Here is a 6,000-nt window from a genome sequence, read left to right as displayed (position 1 = left end):
ATACAGGGCCCCCATGCAGAGTGTCTCCGGAATTAGTGTCTCCTTCTCCCTCTCTTGCAAAGCAGAGAAACCGTTTCCTGCAGCAGGTCTCTAGTCTCCTGTCTTCCCCCCCACCCCCAAACCACCGGTCCCCACCTCTCGCTTTATTCTTCCCTCCTCTCCCCTCCCTTCTCCGCCCCAAGTGGGAGGGAAAAAAGAAAGGGAGGAGACTCGCTACAGTCTGGGCGGTGTAAGTCCGGAGGAGGGGGTGGAAGGAGTGGAGGGGTGACCGGAGGCTGTTGAGAGCATTCGTCCTGGAGGAGGCGCGTAAGGACCCCACTGGCCAAGCATAGACCCATTCGTATGACCAAAAGGATTTGGGGCAATTGGGAGGGGGTGTTGGGGAATTCCCTCGGGGTTATTGAAATAGAGGGGGCGGCTAGGGTATTTTATGTGGGTGTTAGAGACTAGGAGTCTGTGGCACTGGGATTTGTCCTTAGCTAGCCTTCAAGAGACTGTTTTCATCTTCCAACTGATTAGCACCGTAATTGCATATTATTTTTTTGTCCTTTCTGAGTATCCACATCACAATTACATATACAGGAAGGTTAGACAGCCTGAATAATGGAGAGGATAGCTTTGGAGCCAGGACCCAGTGAATTCCCAGAAACCAGGATGCTTTTGTGTGTGTGTGTGTGTGTGTGTGTGTGTGTGTGTGTGTGTGTGTGTGTGTGTATTCGGGAAGCTAAGAAGCTTGGCTTTGGAGGGTTGACCCATTCAGACCCCACTCCCACTTCTCAAACTGGACCGTGATTCAAGAGAGCAGTCAGGAATAGGAGACCTTTAGCTAATGGATGCTAAAACAAAATACGAAGGTAAACACAAATATGGTGGCCAGGGAGTAATTCATAATTCTTCAGTTATAAAGGAGAGACGGCTTCCCCCATCTTTCTCTTTCTTCTCTCCAACACAGTGTGTAAGACTGCAGAAGTCCCATGAGAGGGTGGTAGAACAGCAGGCACTCTTCCCCACCCTGGCAGCCTAGTCTCTGCCAGCTCCTTCCTCCTTGTCTTTCTCAAAGAGGACTAATGACATCACAATATTGGGGTCAATGTACTGTGTCTGACTGTGGCTAATCAAGCCAAAGGAACTCAGAAGCCTCTACCACAGGTGGAGCACAGATAGTCCAAAGGAACATTTGGGAGCAAGATATTTTAAATTTTTTCATTTCACATTTCTTTTGAGCTACTGCAGTTCTGCTTTGTTCATGGCACTTATCCCCAGTGTTCTGGGGTGAAAATATTAAGAGCCATAGAATTTCCTGATCCTCTCTAGACTCCACAGGACTGAACCTGCCCCCAAACCACTTGTATCTAGAGCTGAGTGGGGCCATGTTCAGGCAGTTGGTGACCAAGTGAAAGAGGGCTGGGCTTGGAGTCAAATTAGAATTTTAATCCAGATTTAGACACTACTAAAGCTTTGTGATCTTGGACAAATCACTTAACCAGTTTGCCTTAGTTTCCTTATCCATAAAATGGGAATTGTAATTGCATCTACCTCCAGGGTTTGTTGTAAGGATCAAATGAGAGAAAAGTTGTAAATTGCTTAGCATAGTGCCTGGCACATAATAAACACTATATAAATGTTAGTTATTATTAGTGTTACATTAAGATTACCCTTTGTCACTTCTATACCTCAATCTGGCTGTATTTATCCCTTAAAACTATTACCTCTATTTCTTTTCCCTCCACAGTTGCCCTTAATATATAGTCTCAGTTTTCTCTATGGAAAGGGAGTAATGTACAGTAAGTGTGATTTGTTGCCCAGGGATAACCCTGAATCCTGAATCTCTAGGTGCAGCCTTCAGCATTAAAGGGGGAAGAGAAGAACAACAGGAGTCAGTATCAACTCAATTTCCCTCACTCTACCCCAATCTTAATGCTGTTTTATGAATACCATAGTCAGTAGCATGACAACAGCTGTCCTCAAAACCAAGCGAGCACATTCTCAAGAGCCATTGGAATAGAAAGACTATCCAGGGGCCAAGACCAAGTGCTTCTCTTCTCTTTCCTGAAAAAAAAGAAAAGAAAAGTCAAATTGTGGCAGTTCCTGACTTGCCCTCCCTTTTCCTGAATCTCACATTGATTGTCATTTTCCACCTTCATAAGATAAAATAACTAAACCTAAACCTGTGGGACTGCAGGAAAAATGATCTAGACTCCCCCAGAATGCACATCCCAGCCTCTTATTCTATAGGGCACAGGATAGCTGCTTCCTTGCCTCAAAGTGGAACCACTTTCAATTCAGCCTTTGAAAATCTTAGATTGGACTCTTTCTAAGGTGTCTTGGCTTCCTAGGGGGGCAGGGTAGTTTGAGAATATGGAATAAGGAAGGGGGCAGAGTCTAGAGCCCAGCCACAGAACCCACTTTCTACTTAGGAACATAAGCTTTAGATAAGAGTATGGCAATTTAAAACTCCCTTAACAGATTAAGAGATTTATTCATTAATTTATATTGCTACCGTGTCCAGATCTGTGATTTTTCTTGGGAACAAGGAACTCCTAGTGTAAAAATCCCTTCTGCCAAAGCTTGGAAACTTGCTTGTATTTTATAATCCTATAAATTACCTCAACTAAGGAGAACTAATTTGACCACTAAAAATTTAAGTTTCATGTCCATAGTCATAGAACTAGTAAATTTCAGAAGCAGGACCAGAATCCAGATTTTAGACCATGCTTAGATTTATGATTAATTTGCCTCTCATCATCACTGTTATTGTTTTATTATAATTATTAGTAGCAGTGGTGATATTTTATCCACAACTAGAAAGAAATATCCCTCTGTAGAATGTTTAGCCTATGGCTAAAACCTGGGATGGCTACACCTTTTGCTTGACCCGGAGTCCTTCTTTGGCCTAGAACTGGAACCTTGTGCAAGATGGGTATGGAGACATTTGCCCTACCCAGGCCTGTGGGAGTCTATAGTATTAGCTATGACCTTCCCACTCACTTGGATCCTGTCTCTGTTTTCTCCTTTCCATTCTCACCAGCTTTAAGAATAGTGTCTCTCCACTCAGATCCCTGATCACCTATCTCTCTTTGAAGAATTTCTATTGGGTATGAATGGCATAAATAAGGAAATAAAGAGGTGCCATGGAGCTAATTCTCTAGTTATCTAAAGATGTTCAAAAGAACACCATGGGGTCAGTCTGTGTTGGATCCCTGAGAGCCTGAGCCTCTGGAGATATGTCCTTTCTACTACCTTTACCCCATCCCCTGAAATCCTGTCCTGCTGGACACTGAGAATTTATCAGCTTTTACCACCCCTCTCCTAGCAGGCTCAAGGGTGCCACAAATAGCACCAGTTCTCCAGAAGGTCATGTTACCTGTTCTTTCCTGCTCCAGCTGCACACTAAGACTGGGTCTGGAATTGAGGTGCATAAAAAGAGTGAACCAGGAGGTCTCCAAGTCATTTTAGATATACAAGGTTGCACCATGGCCAATGCAGTCTTATTTTCAGCTGTGTCGTTAAGTACTGCCCAGGATCATTTAAAATACCTTCCAGCTTTAAAATTCTATATGCTTGTGACATCTGTGACCATTGTCAACACACAGTCTTCATCTCATTAATCTCCCTTGACCCCCAAGTCAGAATGTGACTGGGGCCCTCTCTAATTTTCCTGACAAATTTAATCCAACCCCTGATTTTATAAAGGAGAAACTGAGGACTAGAATGCTGATGTTAATTGTCCAGGATTTCAGTAGTTGGCAAAATCAGAATTAGGAATCCAGTCTGACTCAATTAAGGGCACTCATAACAGCAATGCAAATGAAAGCTCTGTGTGAACTAGAGAAGTTTTAAAGGAAAATTGGATAACTTTCTCTGATGCATTTCAGTTTCTATATGTGATAGTAAATGCTTCTCTAAATGAATTATTATATGGTGGTGACTCAATGCTTGCTCTAGAGAGGGGAGTGCCTGCAAAATAATTATGTGTACAAGAGATTTATCAAAAGAAACTCCCTTTGCCAACGCAGGTTGGCATCTAATATGTACCAAACTCTGGTCTTTTTTAGCTCTAAGGCTAGCTCTCTATCCTCTGTGCCATTCTGGCTCCCATATAAAATATTACCCAATTCTAAATGCCCTGACTGGTGCTAGAAGGATGGCATTGTCATGTCCTTGGAGAGTGGGTAAGAATTAAAAAATTTGTGAAGGAACTTCTAGTTTTTCTTCTTGAGAGGCTACATATGAATATAAATTCTGATTTTCTCTGCCTAGAAACAGATAGATCCACAGTGGCTTAGAGTCAAGAAGAGTTGAATTGAAATCCAGCCTAAAAGGAACTGTTTGACCCAGAGCAAGTCATTTAACCTCTGTTTGCCTTATTTTCCTCAAATAAAAAATGGGGATAATAATAGCACCTACTTTCTCAGTTGGTTGTGAAGATCAAATGAAATAGTATTTGTAAAGTTCTCTACAAAGAAGGTACTTAAGTGCTTAATTTCTTTTTTCTTTCTCTGGGGAAAGAAGGCTAAATTCCCAACATGCAGATATCTTAAGGGAAAAAAAGGTGTTAATTATTATACATATATAAATGTATATAAGTATATATCACTACTTTCTAAAAAGCAAGATCAATTTATTTAAATTCCTCGGATGACAGATAGCACTTATGGTTACAAAATTCTAAAAAGTAAACACAGCATAAATTATTTCTCAATATCATTTCCCATTAGCTTATCTCTTCCACTCCTTTTGAACCCTTCTCTATATAACAAGTTAATATAGTCAAGTAAAAAAAAAAAATCCCTATTTCCAAACTACTCACTCCAATTACAGCTCTTATGGATTAAACCTCTCCCCGCTATGTACTTACAGTCCACATTGAGTCAACATTCTTCTACTAGGTGAGCCCAAAGTATTTGTATTACTTTTCTTTAAAGAACAAAATCTAAGGTCTTCCTACCTCTATGTATTGTGGGATTTACTGTGTTCTGAGTAAACATTATTCTTGGTCTCCAAGAGTTTTTAACTAGTAGGGAAGACAAGCAAACACAGTTGGAATAGAAATATTGTATTTGCTCCAAAGAGAATGCCAACATCAAGGTTATAAGGGTTTACAGACTAATGGGAGAGAGAACATGCAAATAACTATGTACAGACAAGATCTTTTATTTTATATTATTCTATATTTATATGATAACAAGAAGATAACCTAAAGGAGGAGGGGGGTAAGAAGAACTAGGGAAAACCTCTAGCAAAAAATGTGATAAGTTGAGTCTTTGGAGGAAGTCAGAGAAGCCAGGAGGCAGAAGTAAGACTGGAGAGTATTCTGGGTGTGTGAGACAACTAGCCAAGATGCCCAGATTTGGGGGACAGAGAATCCTGTTTGAGGAATAGAAAGGAACCTCGTGTCACTAGATTTTGGATCCATGGAAGGGAATAAACTGTTAAGAAGACTAGAAAGGTAAGAAGGAAGCCAAATATTAAATAAGAACTGTTATATTTCATCCTAAAGGCAACAGGGACCCATTGGAGATCATTGAGTGAGGTGGTTAATAATGTCAAAGTTGCAGTTTAGGGGAATCACTTGAGCAGTTGAATGGAGTATGGATTGAAGTTTTGAAAGACTTAAGGTAGGGAGATCCACAAGAAGGCTACTGTGATAGGGAAGGCATGAGGTGATAAGGGTTTGAACCAGGATGGTTGTGTAAAGAATGTAATCAAAGAAATGTACATTTTACCTGATGAGAACAAAGGATGACTGTTATCTTCTCCATTTCAAGAGAGATCTAGGAAGGCTCTAGCTGGCTGGATGGGCCCTCTGGTAAAATCTTGAGTCAAGAACTGCATGATTAGAGAACAACTTGGAATTATACCTAGAGAGAACTATGGAGACTGCATGTGGATTGAAACATAGTATTTTCACCTTTTGTTGTTTGTTTGCTTGCTTTTTCTTTCTCGTGTTTTTTTTTTTTTTTTCCCTTTTGGTCTGATTTTTTTTGCAAATATGGCAAA

The 6,000-nt window shown here is 40.7% G+C and overlaps 1 long non-coding RNA gene across 1 annotated transcript in view; it reads left to right on the top strand.

The window, feature by feature from the left end:
- The first annotated feature begins 243 nt into the window (after nucleotides 1-243).
- LOC141538849 (uncharacterized) overlaps nucleotides 244-6,000 on the top strand; it is a 28,432-nt gene continuing 22,675 nt past the window's right edge. Inside the window, exon 1 of the long non-coding RNA XR_012481147.1 lies at nucleotides 244-306. This is a non-coding gene — a long non-coding RNA (uncharacterized LOC141538849). The remainder of the gene's footprint in view (nucleotides 307-6,000) is intronic.

This window comes from Sminthopsis crassicaudata, chromosome 4 (assembly GCF_048593235.1).
Source record: "Sminthopsis crassicaudata isolate SCR6 chromosome 4, ASM4859323v1, whole genome shotgun sequence".
NCBI classification, from domain to species: domain Eukaryota; kingdom Metazoa; phylum Chordata; class Mammalia; order Dasyuromorphia; family Dasyuridae; genus Sminthopsis; species Sminthopsis crassicaudata.
The sequence above is the reverse complement of the archived record's forward strand: the minus strand, read 5'-3'. Positions and strand labels throughout refer to the sequence as shown.